Below are 22,225 nucleotides of genomic sequence, written 5' to 3'. Positions count from 1 at the left end.
AGACCAGTATCTGCAATGATATGGGACCTGTGGAGCTGAGTTATACTGCTCGGTCTGGATTCTACTCTCGTAAGGGAACTTGGAGTTCCGCACATGCAATATAGCTGCAATTGATGCGAAAGCAAAATGTTATGAGGCTACCTCCTTTTAGTTTGCTAAAAAATACCATATATTTTGCATCTGTATGAAGCCAAAACCACTTTGTACCAATGCAAACTGAGTAACATAATTGGCTCATTGTATATAAAGAGCCTTAGCTGGAGTGGGTGCAGTGGGTACTACTTTACATGTGAATCCAATTGGAACCCCAGCTTTAATTTGGGTGTAAAAAAAGATCCTTACTTTGCCAAGATAGCTGGTTTTGGACCAAGGTGATAATAGAAAGCATCTGCTTAGCAGGGGTAGTTCTTCTATGTTGAATGAAAGTCAATGTGCAGTTGCCAGTGTTCACATCTTATGTACATTAAGTACCGCAGCCAGATTTGTCTCAGTTTTCTCTCAAAGCACACTGAATCTAATGTCATTTAATGTTATGGCACAGAACAGTTGAAACCAAATGCATTTGATTTTATTTGCCAATAAATGCTTTACAATATTAAAAATGATTGTTAAGAATCTCTGTGGAGTGTTTTAAGAAGTTTGGAATTAATCAAAAAGTCATCCTGCTGAATTAGTAGGTACTTAACACAAAGGTTCTGGAGCTAATGTTTTATGTACTGAACAGTTTTACAATATCTTTTGCTCACAGTTGTACTAAATATTTTTTTTCACTGCACCAAAACTTGTGTAATTTTGCTGAATGTGTAGAAATTGACAATTATGTGCTGGCAGCAAGTTTTCCGTCACTAACAATGCACATCAATTGAAGTTAACTCGTGCATGCTGCTATCCAGCCATCAGCTAGCTCTTTACATCCTTAGAAATCTCACTGGCACTTGGATGTGTAACTGTAGAACACTGCTTTCCTCTACATAAAAGCAATAGAAGTGGGGAGTATATAACTATGGCCATTTGCTCAGACTGCTTTTAAAAATGCATCCATTTGTTGCAATACAACCAAGGAGTTATTTGCAGGTCCCAGTGAGAGAGAAAATAAACATGGTTATGGTCACTTTAAATTGGATTTGGATTGCTTTTTGGCTTATCAGCACTGTCCTGTTATCACTTAGACAGTTCATAGGAATTTATAAGGAATCTGTTAAACTATAAAGGATGAGGTTGGAGCAGTTCCACGTGACTTCCCAAACTTTGCTGATATTTGACAGAGAGATTGTATGAAGATCACACTCAGACCAGTCCTTCCCAGTGAAAAATTTATGATTTTAAATAACTTGTATGGCTTTGTATTATCTGTAATTTCATTCTTCCCCAATATAATTATTCACACCAGCGAAAGTAAGAATGGTAACAGAGATAAGCGGCATCATATGCTAGCTGTTGTCATGCATTGCATTTCAAATGTTGCTATGTCTTCAAGACCTTAGACACAGAACACCACCTGCAGCAGTTGAGTGTTGTAATCATTCTATAACTAACAAAATACTTGCAACCATCTATCTTAGACTGGATAGCACTTGGAGTGCTGCATTTGGCCTTAGTGCCCCAGGATAGGGAAGGGACAATACACAGCCATAATTCTTGTTTATGATCGCTATCTGGTAATCTCTGCTAGAAAGTGCTTCTATTTAGACACAGGATTGAGGTCAACTGTGATGCCCTCCATGGTCAAAAGGCTCCAAACACACACTTGTCTATACTCACACATGAAGAGCCATTTGGTCAAGATACCAGAGGGTGGCTGGTGTCCACGGAACTATATCCAGCAAGTGGAGAGGAGAAAATTGGTAAATAAATTCTTCCAAGACATAGTCACAGTAGGGAGAAGATTTCCTCTGGTTGTCATATCCAAGCAAATGGTAAATGTGTTTATTTGGAATTATGAATGAATCTGTTTTGGTCACAAAGTGGAATATATTCTACCCAGGCCTGGGGCACTTTCTGTAGTTTGTTTAATCAAAAGTTGAAATAAAATCAAATGAAATTGAATTGTTTCAATAATGATTATGAGGTATTTAATTCCAATTCCATACTCTTTCATGGTCCTTAATATCCTTAGGAACATAAAAACAGGAGTAGGCTATTTAGCCAGCTGCATCATTTAATTAGATGATGGCTGATCTGTACCTCAACTCTATTTACCCGCCTTTGTACCATATCCTTTGATGCCCTTACCTAACAAAACTCTCTGTCAATCTCAGTCTTGAAAATTTCAAGTGACGCATCATCCACAGTCTTTTGGGAGAGAAAATTCAACATTCACTCCCTCTACCACTGGCACACTGTGGATGCAGTGTGAACCATCTGCAAGATGCACTGCAGCAACTCACCAAGGCTTTTCCGGCAGCACTTCCCAAACCCGTGACCTCTACCATCTAGAAGGACAAGGGCAGCAGGCGCATGGGAACACCATCACCTGCAAGGTCCCCTCCAAGTTACACACCATCCTGACTTGGAAATCTATCGCTGTTCCTTCATTGTCACTGGGTCAAAATCCTAGAGCTCCCTTCCTAACAGCACTGTGGGAGTTCCTTCACCACAAGGACTGCAGCGGTTCAAGGTAGTGGCTCACTACCACCTTCTCAAGGGCAATTAGGGATGGCCAATAAATGCTGGCCTTGCTAGCGATGCCCACATCCTGGAACGAATCTTTTTTTTTTCCAGATTTCCACTAGGGAAGGACAGTATTTAAGAGATATGGAGAAAGTGCAGGGAATTAGGATGATAAAGATAAATAACTGCCACAGTTAACAAAAAATCAGAGCAAGCTTGTTAGCCAAAGAGACTGTAGCTTGGACTCTTTCCTGGCAGTGTTTGCTACTCTCTTACTCTTAGGCAGTCCCTCGAATCGAGGATGATTTACTTCCACGCCACAAAGGGATGAGTTCAATGAGTTCACAGATATTGCAATGAAGGGCTCTAATATTCCAGGTACCGAACTGCATGTTGAAGGGTGGAAGATGCCTGTGCATCGATTTTTTTAACGTGTGGTGGCCGTTGCACACCAGCCACCACACGGGCTTGACAGAGCTTCGTCTTGATCTAGTGGCAAGGGTTAACCAAGACGACTGGAGACCAGCTCTGCTGCACGGACCTAGATAGCATATGAGAGTAAACTAGCAAGAAATATAAAAACAGACAGTAAGAGCTTCTACCGGTATATAAAAAGGAAGAGAGTAGCTAAAGTAAATGTTGGTCCCTTAGAGGATGAGACTGGGGAATTAATAATGGGTAACAGGGAAATGGCGGAGACTTTGAACAAATATTTTGTATCGGTCTTCACGGTAGAAGACACTAAAAGCATTCTAATAAATGATAATCAAGGAGCTAGTGGGGGGGAGGGGAACTTAAAACAATCAGTATCACTAGAGATAAAGTCACGAGGACAGCTGAATCTTCGTGGTGGCTGCAATTCCATAAATTTGGTTCAGATTATTACTGTGACATCTGAGTTTCCATTGCCTCTGCTGTCCACTTGGGGGTAGCCTGACTAATCTTCTCTAGGAGATTGGAGTTGGAAACAAAGGGATTGGATCTGTTTGTCCCATGTGGGCAAAGCTTCATGAATTTCAAGGGGTCGAAATTCATCAACTCACCGCCGCTGACATTGCTCTTCTTGATCTGCCCATTGCCACTTTTGGGATGGCCTGGAGCGGCGGGAGGGGAGAGCCACCAGGAACCATCTGCTGACGTCAGCAGATGGCCGAGTGGCGCAACTGATCTCCCACCCGCCGAGCTCCCAGATTCCTGCGGGCGGGAGTTGGCAGGACTCGGCGGCAGAACGGGATGGACCGCTGTGAGGAGGCTGGTGTGTCTCCGACGGTGAGTATAAAGAACCTGTAAAAAAGGTAAGTGAACATTTTTTTTTTAATTTCCATAACGACTTACCTGCATGGGGTCCCCTGGAGGTCTTCCGATAGTTTTTAAATTTTTTACTGCAGAATTTTTTTTCCAGGTCTTCGACCCTCCGTGGGCCCGACTCCATCCTCGGTGGCACTTGTGCGGCAAGTGCCTCTGCTGCCGAGAATGAGACCTCCCGCCCGCTACCGCCCAGATTGGCGGCGTACGCCGTCCATTGCCGCTTGCCGACCTTCGAGGGACCTCGGTGATGAATATCTCGCGCAAAGTACCGTCCGGTACCTCGGTCGCCATCAGCGCCACTTTGGGCGGCACTTGGGCAGGCGGAGGCCTTGATGAACATCGGCCCCAATGTGTACAATTTGATCAATAAATCCATTCATTTGCCCCTCAGTAATCATTTGAGAGGCAATTTCTTTTCTGCCTTGGCTGGCAGTGTTGCTAGCAAAGCTCCAAGCTCTTCAAATGTAATATTATTGTACGAAAGCAGGTTGTGCTCAATGACTGCCCTGTCCAGTATACTGGAACCTTCAGGACAAAAACTGACTGAGAAGACTTTACCATCAGCAGTCATTGCTTTCTGGTGAGGCATCAGCATGGCAGCAAATTCCTGCAGCTGGTTCCCTCGAATAATTCTATCCCAATACATTTTCTCTAGAATGCCTAAGCTGCAAGTTGCTGGCAGCGTTCATCCTTAAACAGGGTTGCCAGCATACGGGAACGTTGCTGTCCTGCTGATGCAAGAATGGTGCAGTTTAATGCAAGCTTTAATGCCTCTAGTCGCTCGGTTTCATGAATGATAGACTATATGAAAGCTCATTATATCGTTGGCAGCTTCTATAAATTTCCTTCTATAGTCAAGGGCACGAGCATAGCACACCTTGTAATGTATCTGCAGCTGTTCATTGGTTGATTCGTTTTGAAGGAGGGAGGCTTGGTTTATGTAAGCTTCTGCCTGCACAGGATCATCTTCCAGGTACAAATGAGCAATTTTCCGATAGGTGTCCAGTTTATAGTCCACATTATATTGCTTTTGTCCAGTTTCTAATAGAATTGCCACCAAATCTTGAGCAGCATTTCTCCAGTCTTCTTCCTTCTCATAGATGGTGCCTAGATGCTGTCTTATGGAAGTCACCTGCTCTTCAAATGAAATGATCCTGGAAAAGGCCTTCCAGCTATTAGGGGCTGAGCAGCTTTCGTTGAGGATATGGTTAAAGAAAATGTCAATGTAGTGATTTCCCGACAACTGCTGACTGACTTCTGCTCCTTCCTACCAAATCTTCCTGATGTTACAGCCAAAGAAATCTATCACTTTACTTTGGAAAAGATCCAGCCTAGAGTTTGCTACATATACTACAACAACAACAACCTGTACTTATATAGTGCCTTTAATGTAGTAAAACATCCCAAGATGGTTCATTGGAGCGTTATAAGAGAAAGAGTTGACACCAAGCCACATAAGGAGAAATTAGGGCAGATGACGAAAAGTTTGGTCCAAGAGATAGGTTTTAAGGTGCATCTTAAAGGAGGAGAGGTAGAGAGATGGAGTGGTTTAAGGAGGTAATTCCAGAGCTTAGGGCCTAGGCAGTTGAAGGCATGGCCACCAATGGGTTGAGCGATTATAATCAGGGATGCTCAGGAGAGCAGAATTAGAGGAGCGCAGATATCTTGGGGGGTTCTGGGGCTGGAAGAGATTATAGAGATAAGGAGGGGTGAGGCCATGGAGGGATTTGAAAACAATGATGAGAATTTTAAAATTGAAATACTCTCCTAATACTCCTCTATACAGCAATGTTCACTCTAACATTTCTTTCTGAAGCAAGTCCGTAAGTTAAAATTTAAACTGTATTCTTTAGATGTATTTGAAACAGACTAAAGGATACATGTATCCACCGGTAGGATTATTCATGCTGTTGTGGAACAGTTGAACAAGGGTTGGGAAATATTCGTAAATCACTACCCACATCACACAGCGTCTAATCATGCAGGCAGTTTTTTAAGTGCACTTGCACATCAATATGAGAGTTTTATTTTAATATGGAAATGAAGTAAAATTGTATTTAAATAAGGTTTCACACGATTTCCCGATTGTCTCATGGGGAATGTGCTGTGCTCTCACCTCGCCCAACTAAAAGGGAAGATGAAAACCAGACATGTTTTAGGTTTTCTGTTCGAGTTTAAAGTGAAGTATTTCTGATAAATAGATTTTTCATAGTGTCATTTATCTTTGGATTTTCCATTGGTGGATTTTGAACAGTGGACTATTTATTTTTTGCTGCATTTTTGTTTGAAGGTTTTTTGTTTAGCTGTTGGCAAGACTTCTGATTCTTACAAATGAGAATGTGGGAATTTCTGTAATTGATCCGCTCTATTTACCTTTTTGGAGGAGGAGGAAGCAGGTGAAAGGAGGGATGTGGGGTAGGTTCACTTGCACCAGAGACAGACTGCCAAGTGTAGAGATCAGGTACCGATAACCGAGAATGTGAAAGAATCACTTCTATTATAGGTGCTGCTTCCTCGGCGGGTATTACTACAGCCCTCGACCACACTCGACCAGTTCCGTTGGGCGGGACACATTGTTCGCATGCCTGATACAAGACTCCCAAAGCAAGCACTCTACTCAGAACTCCTACACGGCAAGCGAGCCCCGGGTAGGCAGAGGAAATGTTTCATGGACACCCTCAAAGCCTCCTTGATAAAATGCAACATCACCACCGACACCTGGGAGACCCTGGCCAAAGACCTCCCTAAGTGGAGGAAGTGCATCCAGGAGGGCGCTGAGCACCTCGAGTCTCATCGACGAGAGCATGCAGAAACCAAGCGCGGGCAGCAGAAGGAGGTTGCGGCAAACCAGACCCACTCACCCTTTCCTTCAACGACTGTCTGTCCCACCTGTGACAGAGACTGTAATTCCCGTATCGGATTGTTCAGTCATCTAAGAACTCACTTTTAGAGTGGAATCAAGTCTTCCTCGATTTCGAGCGACTGCCTATGATGATGATGAAGATGCTTCCTCGGGGTGTTGTGTTTTCTGAGAGTGAAAAAAACAGTCTTATGAGGATTGATCTTATGAAATCCTGCTTCCAGCAAGGAGTTTCACCTGCCAGGAATGCATTGGGAATTTTAGCATGTATTGAGGTGGGATCAACATCTTTCATTGATGCTAAATGCCATTTCCAGCAATGAGTGTAACCAGAAAGTGAAGTATTGGACTAAAGTCATTTTTCCAGAGTCTGAAGGTCAAAATCTTTGATTAAGAAGGATGCTGATCCCTGTTCATTACAAAGGAAAGCAGCCAAAGATGGACTCACCATATAGATTCTGTTACCCAAGAAGCCTAACACAGCAGGTCTCCATTCTCCTGCTTTGTTCACTGAGGAAATGGAGAACATTTCCTTTCAGGGAGGAGAAATGCTCAACATTTTGTAAGTACAAGGCTCAATTTTAACTCCTGGGCGGGAACTCGGCAAAGTGATCCAAGTGCTTGTCCGAGAGCAGCAGTTGGCAGGCTTAACCGATTTTAATGGTCAGGCATCATTAACATGTCACTTGTCAACTTCCTGACCAAAAAGACCAGGACGTCAGCGGGAAGTGACAGGCTGGCAGTTGAAATCGGGCAGTGCTGCCGGGTACTTGTGGTAATGATGTCTGGTACAAGGTAAGTGTTCCAGGAGGGGTATCCTGGATGGGAAATGGAGAGAAGAGTTAGGCAGGGGAGGCCCAAGGTTTCCCTCTGCTCCTCCTGGCCCATAAGGAAACAATAATTTTTTTTTTAAAGATTACCTTTTGGACCGCCTTCTGGTCCTGGCTCCAGTTCCCAGTAGATTTGTCCTGGCAGGGCAACCATCACTGCTGCCCCACTCAGGCCTTGGGGTAAAATAGCTGAGTTTATGAAATCCTGCTTCCAGCATTGAGCCTCATCTGCCACGAGTTATTTGGGAATTTGGGCATTGTATTGAGATGTCATTATTTTTGGCAACAAATGTAACTAAAAAAGTGCAATATATAACTGCAATCAGTGAGATAGGGACAGGAAAGTGATGGGTAGGTCCCCCTGCTCCATTTAACTTCCCTCTTCCCCCTCTCCCCGGCTTGGTTTCCACCTATGAAGGAGCCTATGTATATGCATGAGTGAATGTACTTTAACGCAAATTCAATTTAAGAAATGCTTTCTTGCAGAGTTCAGTCCATTTTCTGAAGGATGTGCTATACTGCCATGTGTCATATGCAGCTACTTAGAACATTTAATTGGGCTACATTTTTCATACATTGAACATAAATTACATCCAGCCATTAGAAGGAAGAAGCAGATGATTGAAGCTCAAAGGTAATTTTACAGAAATTTGAGAAAGTTGCTTGGCGGGCCATCAGTGAGCAAACCACAGCCACATTACATGGTGAGATGTACAACACATGGGCCCTTCGCTATTGGTGGTTGCTGTTTGGTGTGCTGTGTGCAGAGTAAAAACAATAGTTGTGGTCAGCCCGCCCCACTGCAACAATAAAGCAATTCAGAACCACTTTCAGTACCTTCCCACACATGCCAGGGGGACAGAACATTTAACTCATTTTCATGCACATTTTTCAATAATCTGATTTCCATCATCAAAAATAAATTCCTCAGAAAGGTTTATCAAGAAAATCTAAAGTATGCTTAGGAATAATTAACTATTAGTATAATTGATAGTGACTGTAAAATTTTCTTAGTGACCAACTGCAAATAATCTCTCCTGCAGTTGGAGTCATTAATCTTTCCACGAGGTTTGTTACGCACCAGTGACGTGGAATGCACTGGCAATCGGTTTGTGCATTGAGAGCCATTGTTGATGTAAAAAGCAGCCCCAAAACTAAGTAAATACTAAATAAATCTACCATACATAATTAACTATGTATATGTCATGACCTCAGGATGTTCCAAAGTTCTTTACAGTCCCATGAATTACTTTTGAAGTGTAGTCACTGTTATTGTGCACATAAATGTAGCAGCTAATTTGCTCACAGTAGAGTCCCACAAATGACACTGAAATAAGTAATCAGATGATGTTTTGTTGGTGTCAGTTGAGGGATAACCGTTAGGGCCCCGAGGATAGATCTCAAATGAAATGTTTTATTTTTGCAAATTTATCTTCTCATTAACTAAAGGTGTTGACTCTTCCTAATGTGCAGTTACATGGGCTCGAAAAGCTCTTCAGTAACTCCTCACAGTGATATGTATGAGTCTAAACAGGGAGTAAGCAATTGGACATGGCGCTGGGTGGGAGGGTTTCACAGCTGATCTTGTCCTCACTCAATGCCCACACAGCCACATTTTCCAGCAAAAAGATCTCGACCATCAGCTGCAGTGATCCTGGCTGATTTCTTATTTCATAGATCATAGATGCTATGGTCCGACTGCTGTCCTTCTGGCCTGGAGATTTCATGAGGTATGATCTCATAAGTTAGGCAGAATCCTGGACTAGTGAGCAGTTTTGGCAGAGTTTTTGTTACCGATCTGCTCAACCACACCCTCACCTCCACCTTTGATGCCCTAGTCCCCATTAAAACCATTACTCTCTCTCACCCCGGTCGTTTCCCCTGAAAAGACCCTCATCTCCACTCCCTTAAGTCCAAGGGACACAAATTGGAAGTATATGGTGGACAACTGGTTTAGCCATTCATCGGCAGATCTGGCTGGACCACATCAAGCACTATCGGGTCCTGCTGTCCTCTGACAAAGCTGTTCTCTGTTCCAGGATCATCCTGGAATGCAAAAGTAACCCCCGGTATCTTTTCTCTACTGCAAACCATCTTCTTAAACCCCTCTCCCCACCATCCATCACCATTACCTCCAACGTGCGAGGAGCTTATGGACTTCTTTGTCACTAAGATTGATTCCAAACATTCAGCTGGCTCTGTCGTTTCCCTCCCATCCTTGAGCCCACAGGGCCAATTTCCTCTAAGGTCCCCTCTGCCCTAGCCCTGAACACACATCTTTCTCTAGTTTCTCCCCTCATGCCCTCTCTGAGCTCATCTTGTCCATGAGACCCGTCACCTGCTCCCTTGACCGTATTCCCATTAAACCGCCGATTACTGAACTTCCCTTCCTGGCCCTCATGTTAACCGACATTGTTAATGGTTCGCTCTCCTCAGGTACTGTCCCCCTCTCTTTCAGATCTGCTGTTATTACCCCTCGCATCAAAAAAATAACTTGTGATCCTTCTTTCCTTGCAAACTACCACCCCATCTCCAACCTCCCTTTCCTCTCCAAAGTCCTTGGACATGCTGTCACCTCCCAGATCCGTGCCCAACGTTCCCAGAACTTCATGTTCAAATCCCTCCAATCAGGTTTCCGCCCCTGCCAATGTACAGAAACGGCTCTTATCAAAGTCACAAATGACATCCTATGTGACTGTGACAAAGGTAAACTATCCCACCTCGTCCTTCCTGACCTGTCTGCAGCCTTTGACGCAGTTGACCAGACCATTCACCTCCAACGCCTCTCCCCCATCGTCCAGCTGGGTGGGACTGCAATCACCTGGTTCTATTCTTATCTATCCAGTCGTAGCCAGAGAATCTCCTGTAATGGTTTCTCTTCCTGCTCCCTGAGATGAGCTTCCAACCACACATCCGCGCTATCACTGAGACCACCTATTTCCACCTCTGAAACATCACCCGACTCCATCCTGCCTCAGCTCATCTGCTGTTGAAACCCTCATCCATATCTTTGCTACCTCCAGACTTGAATGTCCCAAAACACTCCTGGCCACCCACCCATCTTCCATCATTCAAAAATGTCATATCCTAACTCGCACCAAGTCCTGTTCACCCATCACCCCTGTGCTTGCTGACCTACATTGGCTCCCGGTTAAGCAATGCCTCAATTTTAAAATTGTCAACCTTGTTTTCAATTCCCTCCATGGCTTTGTCCCTCCCTATCTCCTTAACTTCCTGCAGCCCTACTACTCTCCGAGCTACCACTCTGCTACTCAATTCTGGCCTCTTGCGCTGTCCTTATTTTAATTGCTCCACCATTGATTACCATGCCTTCAGCTGCCGAGGCTCTAAGATCTGGAATTCGCTCCCTAACCCTTTGTGTCTCTCCACCTCTCTTTCCTCCTTCAAGACACTCCTTAAAACCAACCTCTTTGACCAAGCTTTATCTTAGTATCTCCTTATGTGGCTTGGTGTCAAAATTTGTTTGATAACACTCCTGTGAACCACCTTGGAACATATTATTATGTTAAAGACACTATATAAATACAAATTGTTGCTGTTGATCACACCCACTGCAGGGCTCTGCCAGTGAATTTACCGAAGTCTGCGGGGGATAGAAACATAGAAACATAGAAAATAGGTGCAGGAGTAGGCCATTCGGCCCTTCGAGCCTGCAGCACCATTCAATATGATCATGGCTGAACATGCAACGTCAGTACCCCATTCCTGCTTTCTCTTCATGCCACTTGATCCCTTTAGCCGTAAGGGCCACGTCTAACTCCCTTTTGAATATATCTAATAAACTGGCCTCAACAACTTTCTGTGGTAGAGAATTCCACAGGTTCACAATTCTCTGAGTGAAGAAGTTTCTCCTCATCTCGGTTCTAAATGGCTTACCCCTTAACCTTAGACTGTGACCCCTGGTTCTGGACTTCCCCAACATCGGGAACATTCTTCCTGCAAATAACCTGTCCAATCCCGTCAGAATTTTATATATTTCCATGAGATCCCCTCTCATTGTTCTAAACTCCAGTGAATATAAACGTAGTCGATCCAGTCTTTCTTCATATGTCAGTCCTGCCATCCCGGGAATCAGTCTGGTGAACCTTCACTGCACTCCCTCAATAGCAAGAATGTCCTTCCTCAGATTAGGAGACCAAAACTGTACACAATATTCAAGGTGAGGCCTCACCAAGGCCCTGTACACTGCAGTAAGACCTCCCTGCTCCTATACTCAAATCTTCTCGCTATGAAGGCCAACATGCCATTTGCCTTCTTCACCGCCTGCTGTACCTGCATGCCAACTTTCAATGACTGATGTACCATGACACCCAGGTCTCGTTGCACCTCCCCTTTTCCTAATCTGTCACCATTCAGATAATAATCTGCCTTCCTGTTTTTGCCACCAAAGTGGATAACCTCACATTTATCCACATTATACTGCATCTGCCATCATTTACCCACTCACCTAACCTGTCCAAGTTATTGCAGCCTCTTAGCATCCTCCTCACAGCTCACACTGCCAATCAGCTTAGTGTCACCTGCAAACTTGGAGATATTACACTCAATTCCCTCATCTAAATCATTAACCTATAGTGTAAATAGCTGGGGTCCTAGCACTGAACCTTGTGGTACCCCACTAGTCACTGCCTGCCATTCTGAAAAGGACCCATTTATTCTTACTCTTTGCTTCCTGTCTGCCAATCAGTTCTCTATCCACATCAATACATTACCCCCAATACCATGTGCTTTAGTTTTGCACACTAATCTCTTGTGTGGGACCTTGTCAAAAGCCTTTTGAAAGTCAAATACAGCACATCCACTGGTTCGCCTTTGACCACTCTGTTAGTTACATCCTCAAAAAAATTCTAGAAGATTTGTCAAGCATGATTTCCCTTTCATAAATCCATGCTGACTTGGACCGATCCTGTCACTGCTTTCCAAATGAGCACCTATTACATCTTTAATAATTGATTCCAACATTTTCCTCACAACCAATGTCAGGCTGACCAGTCTATAATTCCCTGTTTTCTCTCTCCCTCCTTTTTTAAAAAGTGGTGTAATATTAGCAACCCTCCAGTCCATAGGAACTAATCCAGAGTCTATAGAATGTTGGAAAATGACCACCAATGCATCCACTATTTCTAGGGCCACTTCCTTAAGTACTCTGGGATGCTGACGATCAGACCCTGAGGATTTATTGGCCTTCAATCCTATCAATTTCCCGAACACAATTTCCTGACTAATAAGAATTTCCTTCAGTTCCTCCTTCTCGCTAGTCCCTCGGACCCCTAGTATTTCCGGAAGGTTATTTGTGTCTTCCTTTGTGAATACAGAATCAAAGTATTTGTTCAATTGGTCTGCCATTTCTTTGTTCCCCTTTATAAATTCACCTGATTCTGACTGCAAGGGACCTACATTTGTCTTCACTAATCTTTTTCTCTTCACATATCTATATAAGGTTTTGCATTCAGTTTTTATGTTCCCAGCAAGCTTATTCTCATAATCTATTGTCCCCCTCCTAATTACATAAGAACATAAGAACATAAGAATTAGGAACAGGAGTAGGCCATCTAGCCCTTCGAGCCTGCTCCGCCATTCAATAAGATCATGGCTGGTCTGGCCGTGGACTCAGCTCCACTTATCCGCCCTCTCCCCGTAACCCTTAATTCCCTTATTGGTTAAAAATCTATCTATCTGTGACTTGAATACATTCAATGAGCTAGCCTCAACTGCTTCCTTGGGCAGAGAATTCCACAGATTCACAACCCTCTGGGAGAAGAAATTCCTTCTCAACTCGGTTTTAAATTGGCTCCCCCGTATTTTGAGGCTGTGCCCCCTAGTTCTAGTCTCCCCTACCAGTGGAAACAACCTCTCTGCCTCTATCTTGTCTATCCCTTTCATGATTTTAAATGTTTCTATAAGATCACCCCTCATCCTTCTGAACTCCAACGAGGAAAGACCCAGTCTACTCAATCTATCATCATAAGGTAACCCCCTCATCTCCGGTAACCCCCTCATCTCCGGACAAACCCTTTGTCCTCCTCTGCTGAATTCTAAATTTTCCCAGTCCACAGGTTTGCTGCTTTTTCTGGCCAATTTATAGGCCTCTTCCTTGAATTTAACACTATCCCTAATTTCCCTTGTTGGTTGAGCCACCTTCCCCGTTTTATTTTTACGCCAGACAGGGATGTACAATTGTTGAAGTTCATCCATGTGATCTTTAAATGTCTGCCATTGCCTATCCACCTTCAACCCTTTAAGTATCATTTGCCAGTCTATCCTAGCCAATTCATGTCTCATACCATTGAAGTTACCTTTCTTTAAGTTCAGGACCCTAGTCTCTCTCCATCTTAATGAAGAATTCTACCATATTATGGTCACTCTTCCCCAAGGGGCCTCGCACAACAAGATTGCTAATTAATCTTCTCTCGTTACACAACACCCAGTCTAGGATGGCCATTACTCTAGCTGGTTCCTTGACATATTGGTCTGGAAAACCATCCCGATCCTCCTCCACTGTATTGCTACCAGTTTGGTTAGCCCAATCTATATATAGATTAAAGACAGGATTGGACCAAGTCAGCATGAATTTATGAAAGGGAAATCATGCTTGACGAATCTTCTGGAATTTTTTGAGGATGTAACTGGCAGAGTGGACAAGGGAGAACCAGTGGATGTGGTGTATTTGGACTTTCAAATGGCTTTTGACAAGGTCCCGCACAAGAGATTGGTGTTCAATATCGAAGCGCATGGTATTGGGGGTAATGTACTGATTGGATAGAGAACTGGTTGGCAGACAGGAAGCAGAGAGTCGGGATAAACGGGTCCTTTTCAGAATGGCGGGCAGTGACTAGTGGAGTGCCGCAGGGCTCAGTGCTGGGACCCCAGCTCTTTACAATATACATTAACGATTTAGATGAAGGAATTGAGTGTAACACCTCCAAGTTTGCAGATGACACTAAACTAGGTGGTGGTGTGAGTTGTGAGGAGGACGTTTAGAGGCTGCAGGGTGACTTGGACAGGTTAGGTGAGTGGGCAAATGCATGGCAGATGCAGTATAATGTGGATAAATGTGAGGTTATCCATTTTGGGGGCAAAAACACGAAGGCAGAATATTATCTGGATGGCGGCAGATTAGGAAAAGGGGAGGTGCAGCGAGACCTGAGTGTCATGGTTCATCAGTCATTGAAAGTTTGCATACAGGTACAGCAGGCGGTGAAGAAGGCAAATGGTATGTTGGCCTTCATAGCTAGGGGATTTGAATATAGGAGCAGGGAGGTCTTACTGCAGTTGTACAGGGCCTTAGTGAGGCCTCACCTGGAATATTGTGTTTAGTTTTGGTCTCCTAATCTGAGGAAGGACGTTCATGCTATTAAGGAAGTGCAGCGAAGGTTCACCAGGCTGATTCCAGGGATGGCTGGGCTGTCATATGAGGAGAGACTGGATCAATTGGGCCTTTATTCACTGGAGTTTAGAAGGATGAGAGGGGATCTCATAAAAATATATAAGATTCTGACGGGACTGGACAGGTTAGATGCTGGAAGAATGTTACCGATGTTGGGGAAGTCCAGAACCAGGGGACATAGTCTTAGGATAAGGGGTAGGCTATTTAGGATTGAGATGAGGAGAAACTTCTTCACTCAGAGAGTTGTTAACCTATGGGATTCCCTGCTGCAGACAGTTGTTGATGCCAGTTCATTGGATATATTCAAGAGGGAGTTAGATATGGCCCTTACGGCTAAGGTGATCAACGGGTATGGAGAGAAAGCAGGAAAGGGGTACTGAGGGAATGATCAGCCGTGATCTTATTGAATGGCAGTGCAGGCTCGAAGGGCCGAATGGCCTACTCCTGCACCTATTTTCTATGTTTCTATGTTTCTATGATAACTGCAGTACCCTTATTGCACGCATCTCTAATTTCCTGTTTGATGCCATCCCCAACCTCACTACTACAGTTTGGTGGTCTGTACACAACTCCCACTAGCATTTTCTGCCCTTTTATGTTCCGCAGTTCTGCCCGTACCGATTCCACTTCATCCAAGATAATGTCATTCCTTACTATTGCTTTAATCTCCTCTTTACCCAGCAACACTACGCCACCTCATTTTCCTTTCTGTCTATCCTTCCTGAATATTGAATACCCCTGGATGTTCAGTTCCCAGCCTTGGTCACCCTGGAGCCATGTCTCTGTAATCCCAATTACATCATATCCATTAACAGCTATTTGCACAGTTAATTCATCCACCTTATTACGAATGCTCCTCGCTTTGAGACACAGAGCCTTCAGGCTTGTTTTTTTGACACTCTTTGTCCTTTTTAGAATTATGTTGTACTGTGGCCCTTTTTGATTTTTGCCTTTGATTTCTCTGCCCTCCACTTTTCCTTATCTCCTTTCTACTTTTTGCTTCTGCCCCCATTTTACTTCCCTCTGTCTCCCTGCATAGATTCCCATCCCCCTGCCATATTAGTTTAAACCCTCCCTAACAGCACTAGCAAACACTCCCCCTAGGACATCAGTTCCGGTTCTGCCCAGGTGCTGACTGTCCGGTTTGTACTGGTCCCACCTCCCCCAGAACCGGTTCCAATGTCCCAGGAATTTGAATCCCTCCTTCATGCACCATTCCTCAAGCCACGTATTCATCTTAACTATCCTGCTATTTCTACTCTGACTAGCACGCGGCACTGGTAGCAATCCTGAGATTACTACCTTTGAGGTCCTACTTTTTAATTTAATTCCTAGCTCCCTAATTTCAGCTTGTAGGACCTCATCTCATTTTTTACCGATATGAACCATGACAACTGGCTGTTCCCCTTCCCCCTCCAGAATGCCCTGCAGCCGCTCCAAGACATTCTTGACCCTTGCACCAGGGAGGCAACATACCATCCTGGGGTCTCGATTACGGCCGCAGAAATGCCTCTCTATCCCCCTTACAATAGAATCCCACACCACTATAGCTCTCCCACTCTTTTTCCTGCCCTCCTGTGCAGCAGAGACACCCATGATGCCATGAACTTGGCAGCTGCTGCCTTCCCTGATGGGCCATCTTAACGATATATCTATTAGGACACAGGTCCTGCAAGAGAGCCCTACTGAAAACCGTGGGACAACTGGTGTTAACTGGCCAGTCAGTCAGGTGCCAGGCCTCCCCCAAGAAGGTTGTTTATTTTGTCAAGTGGCCCTCTTACAAAAGAGACCATTTCAAACCCCTTTGCCCAACTGCTCTGTGGCTTGCCTCCAGTCCTCGAGCCTGATCTGGACTCCAAGCAAGCCCCACCACACCTACATCGATCTTAAGCCTAGTCTCAACTGAGAGCTGTCAGGAGTTCTCACCTCCAGCCCAGTGCCCTTGGCATCACTGAGTTTTAAGGGGAAGACGCAGGTTCCAGTTTAGGCTAGCCCCTCCTTTCGCACTCCTCACATTTTCAGGCCCTCTATCTGTATGATAGTTACTTATTCTCAGAGTATGGATGAAAACAGCCAACTGCTTAACTTTTGCTTTTGCAGAATGTGGTATCATCTGAGCCCTACCATATTGTACAGACAGTTTTCTGTTAAGAGTTTTAGATTTGGGAAATAGGAAAAGGAGCATTTTCTATTTCAGGCAACCAGTATTAATATCAAGCAGTGACAAATCAGTCACAGCAGAGGGTTAATGTAGAGTTAAACTCCCACTTTCTCTGCCCCTACAGTGTGCCTTAGTTCCAACCTCAGTACAGCATTCTCGACAGTACTTTTCCATTTCCCATGGCTGCCATCCTTCTGCAAAGTTGAACAAAGTTGCCAATTTACTGACAGATTCGGGTTAGTTCTGATTTGTGTCCAAGCCCACTAGGAATTGGGTTGAGATTGCTCAAACTAACTTCAGTCAGATGATAGCAGACTTTAATCTGATCAGTCTGGGCTGGATTCAAACCCTGGTCCCAAAGGTAAAAAGATAAGCTGCCAACCTACTGTGCCACCCAGGCTGTGGAATGTGAGTTTAATTCTCTGTCCTCCTTCTGCAACTACATCAGAAATAGCCTTATTTGGCCATCATGCCAGCAGATGTCTTTGCAACACAACAACCTGAATCAGATTCAAAAAGAACAGGTCAAAAATGATGTATATATGTGTTTATTTTAACTTGAAAATAGCTATATTATTTTCACAATGGAAAATGTATGCTACCTCTTTACACCCATGTGTATGTGTGTATACAATTTCCTCCCCTCTAGAAGATGCTGACTTCTACTTGAGTATCATTCTATGGGCTCTGGCCATCTTCCAGTAGCTTTGTCCAAATGTGTGAGACTGGATAGTGAGTGTTGGCATTCTAATTCACCAGGGAGGGAATCACAACCAAGCCTAATCCTATCTTCTCATGACACACTTTTTCTGTAATGTTCACTGATCGGCAATCATGAACAGGGAATCTTAGCTGATTTTTCCTTTTACTTTCCCAGGGACACTAGGCTGATTGTATCAGCTGCTCCACAGCCCTGTTTAAGATCAGTCAAACTGGAAAATCAAACCTGTGGCCTTCTTGATTTGTATAGCTCGGCACTAATCAGACAATGTATTTACCAACAAAGCCAATAAAATATATGTCCTTGTGCATTATTGATTTGTATGATAGCAATCGAACTATAAAGCACCAATGTGATAGGATGTGAATTTGAGTGTAAATATTTCACATGCTGACCTCATTATCTTGGCCAATCTAGAGTTAAGGAAGGAAAATCAGAGGGAAGTTACCCTGGGCCACTCTGCAACATCCCTCAGTATCCAAATTCAGAGTAACATCAGTGGAACCCCAGGAGTAGCATGCCCATCTCCATCACAGAGGACAAAGCACACAGAGACTGATAGAAACATAGAAACATAGAAAATAGGTGCAGGAGCAGGCCATTCGGCCCTTCAAGCCTGCACCACCATTCAATATGATCATGGCTGATCATGCAACTTCGGTACCCCATTCCTGCCTTTTCTCCATACCCCCTGATCCCTTCAGCTGTAAGGACCACATCTAACTCACTTTTGAATATATCCAACGAAATGGACTCAACAACTTTCTGTGGTAGAGAATTCCATAGGTTCACAATTCTCTGGGTGAAGAAGTTTCTCCTCATCTCGGTCCTAGATGGCTTACCCCTTATCCTTAGACTGTGACCCCTGGTTCTGGACTTCCCCAACATCGGGAACATTCTTCCTGCATCTAACCTGTCCAATCCCGTCAGAATTTTATACGCTTCTATGAGATCCCCTCTCATTCTTCTAAATTCCAGTGAATATAAGCCTAGACGATGCAGTCTTTTTTCATATGTTAGTCCTGCCATCCCGGGAATCAGTCTGGTGAACCTTCGCTGCACTCCCTCAATAGCAAGAATGTCCTTCCTCAGATTAGGAGACCAAAACTGCACATAATACTCAAGGTGTGGTCTCACCAAGGCCCTGTACAACTGCAGCAAGACCTCCCTGCTCCTATACTCAAATCCTCTTGCTATGAAGGCCATTTGCTTTCTTTACTGCCTGCTGTATCTGCATACCTACTTTCAATGACTGATGTACCATGACACCCAGGTCTCGTTGCACCTCCCCTTTTACTAATCTGTCACCATTCAGATAATAATCTGCCTTCCTGTTTTTGCCATCAAAGTGGATAACCTCACATTTATCCACATTATACTGCATCTGCCATGCATTTGCCCACTCACCTAACCTGTCCAAGTCACCCTGCAGCCTCTTAGCATCCTCCTCACAGCAACCACTGCCACCCAGCTTAGTGTCATCTGCAAACTTGGAGATATTACATTCAATTCCTTTGTCTAAATCATTGATATATATTGTAAATAGCTGGGGTCCCAGCACTGAAACTTGTGGTACCCTATTAGTCACTGCCTGCCATTCTGAAAAGAGCCCGTTTATTCCCACTCTTTGCTTCCAGTCTGCCAACCAGATCTCTATCCACATCAATACATTACCCCCAATCCCATGTGCCTTAATTTTGCACACTAATCTCTTGTGTGGGACCTTGTCACAAGTCTTTTGAAAGTCAAATACATCACAAGCTCTGGTTCTCTCTTATTCACCCTACTAGTTACATCCTCAAAAAATTCTAGAAGATTTGTCAAGCATGATTTCCCTTTCATAAATCCATGCTGACTTGGACCGATCCTGTCACTGCTTTCCAAATGCGTTGCTATCACATCTTTAATAATTGATTCCAGCATTTTCCCCACTGCCGATGTCAAGCTAAACGGTCTATAGAATGAGGAAACACCTTAATTAGAATCTTTTTATCAAAAAAACCCAAAATTGTACACAATTTTCTCATTTTGTTTCTTTTCTTCACTTCACTTCTTGGTTTAGTTTTCTATAACTCTTCCTCACTTCCTCGCTTAAGTTCCTCAGGTCAATTCCTTCCTTTGTGTCTCAATTTACTTAGTTCCTTCCTTCACATCATGCAAGATTTGGACCCAAAATCACATCCAACATGTTAAAACATGAACCAAAATGGTCAATTAAATTCATATATACAAAAGTTTTCATATTTTCCATCGAGCTTCACACATATTTCAAACTGTTAAAATTACGACAAAACAAAGTAATCATTTTTTTCTGATCTGGAACCGAACATTTATAGCATCATAGAATCATCGAATCGTTACAGCACAGTAGAAGGCATTTGGCCCGTCGAGCTCTTTGCAAGACATTTTAGCTAGTCCCGCTCCCCCGTCCTTTTCCTGTAGTCCTACAAACTCTTTCATTCGGTTACTTTAAATATTCCCTTCTGAAAGCCATGATCAAATCTGCTTCCACCACTCTCTCAGGCAGTGCATTTCAGATCATAACCAGTCGCTGCATTAACAAGTTTTTCCTCATGTCGCCTTTGGATCTTCTACCTTAATCTGTGTCCTCTGGTTCACAACCCTTCTGCTAATGGGAACAGTTTCTCTCTACTCTGTCTAGACCTCTCATGATTTTGAACACCTCTATCAAATCTCCTCTCAATCTTCTCTGCTTTAAGGAGAACAACCCCAGCTTCTCCAGCCTATCCATGTAGCTGAAGTTCCTCAACCCTGGAACCATTCTTGTAAATCTTTTCTGCACCCTCTCTAAAGCCTTCACATCCTTCCTAAAGTGCGGTGCCCAGAATTGGACACAATACTCCAGTTGTGGCCGAACCAGTGTTTTATAAGGGTTCATCATAACGTCCTTATAAGCAAATTTCCCTCAGCAAACAGCTATTAAACTTTGAATGATCTCAGGACATGTTTACTTATAGCATTTACATTTTGCGGCCTAAATGGGACAGGCCAGCTAAAAGCAGCTTCACCTTAGCAGCAGGAAAACATTGTGCATTACATGGTGTAATTCTCTTGTACTTATAAAACAGTGTCTCATCCAAGTTGCCATAAGCAAAGACCTCTGCAAGTACTCTAAATTTCCAAAAACATTGGCACTGTAGTTATTTTCCTCCAAACTGAAGATCCATGAAGAATAATACAATCCACCCCAGAGATTTCACAGAATCCATCTAGATTGTGTGAGCTGTAGCTTTTTCTGAAAATAGATGAAGCCCGAGTACAGCATTTTGGGTTTTATCAGCAATGACCAAGCCAAACTTTCTTTATTTTTAGTATTTCTTTCTATACATCATGCAGCATTTTGTGAACAGTAGCAACAAACATTCAATCTAGACTAATGTTCCATACATTTAGAATGTTAATTAAGCGAACAATTGAAATTGAATACAAATTGTAGCAGTTCATACCCTGGTTACAGAATGATTCTCAGATGGGATTCCAAACTGTCCAAGCATCAGACTGTTTACTTTTGTAGTCATATTAGCTTTGAGACAATGAAACTTATTATATTTCATTCGGAACATTTTGCTCCATTATGATAGAATGATTTTCATTCATTGTCCCCAGCAGGAGGACTTGGTTGGGCAAGACATGCGGGTGCTGCAGGCATCCATATTAAGGGGTGGCATTTCATTCAAGTTGGTAATTTTGACAGTATAGAGACCCACTCCTCAACATAAAGAGCTGAGGGTGAGGTCAGAAAATTATCCGACACATTCACTTTCCATCTCTCCCTAAGCCTATCAGAGATTTTCAAAGAGACTTCAAGTTGGTCTACAAATGGGTACAGTCTGTAAGAGAGGAGAATATAACCAGTTATCTTGAGATTAGCTGGATTGAAAGTGAATTTCCAACTTGAACCGCAGAGAGCAGTGGTGATTCAGAGTGCAATTGTGTGCAATTATAATTAAATGGTTATCATCCATGGTGTCCAGCAAAGGACATGGGACCCGTTTGTTAGTTTGCAATTGTACTTCATATTGCTGAAACAACAACAACCATTTATGTAGTGCCTTTAAGAAAGAAAGAAAGTACTTGCATTTATATAATAGCTTTAGGCAATTTCAATGTTCGAAATTCTGTGGTCAATTTCTTTTCGTGATTAAGACCCAGATGAGCTTTTCTAATATGTGTTTTTGGCAGGAGCTTATCTCAGATGGAATAGTTTCCCCAGACAGCCCCATGCTGACGTGGCCATATATAGTGTCAGTGAAAGATGATTTAAATGTGGGCTGAGCAATTGTTTTGCACAGATCCCAAACAATGG

At 43.4% G+C, this 22,225-nt stretch overlaps 1 protein-coding gene across 1 annotated transcript in view; it reads left to right on the top strand.

The window, feature by feature from the left end:
- Positions 1 to 22,225, top strand: part of ccbe1 (collagen and calcium binding EGF domains 1) — a 461,189-nt gene that overhangs the window by 800 nt on the left and 438,164 nt on the right. The window lies entirely within an intron of this gene.

This window comes from Pristiophorus japonicus, chromosome 2 (genome assembly GCF_044704955.1).
Source record: "Pristiophorus japonicus isolate sPriJap1 chromosome 2, sPriJap1.hap1, whole genome shotgun sequence".
In the NCBI taxonomy this organism is placed as follows: Eukaryota; Metazoa; Chordata; class Chondrichthyes; family Pristiophoridae; genus Pristiophorus; species Pristiophorus japonicus.
This window is presented reverse-complemented; position numbering and strand designations above follow the sequence as displayed.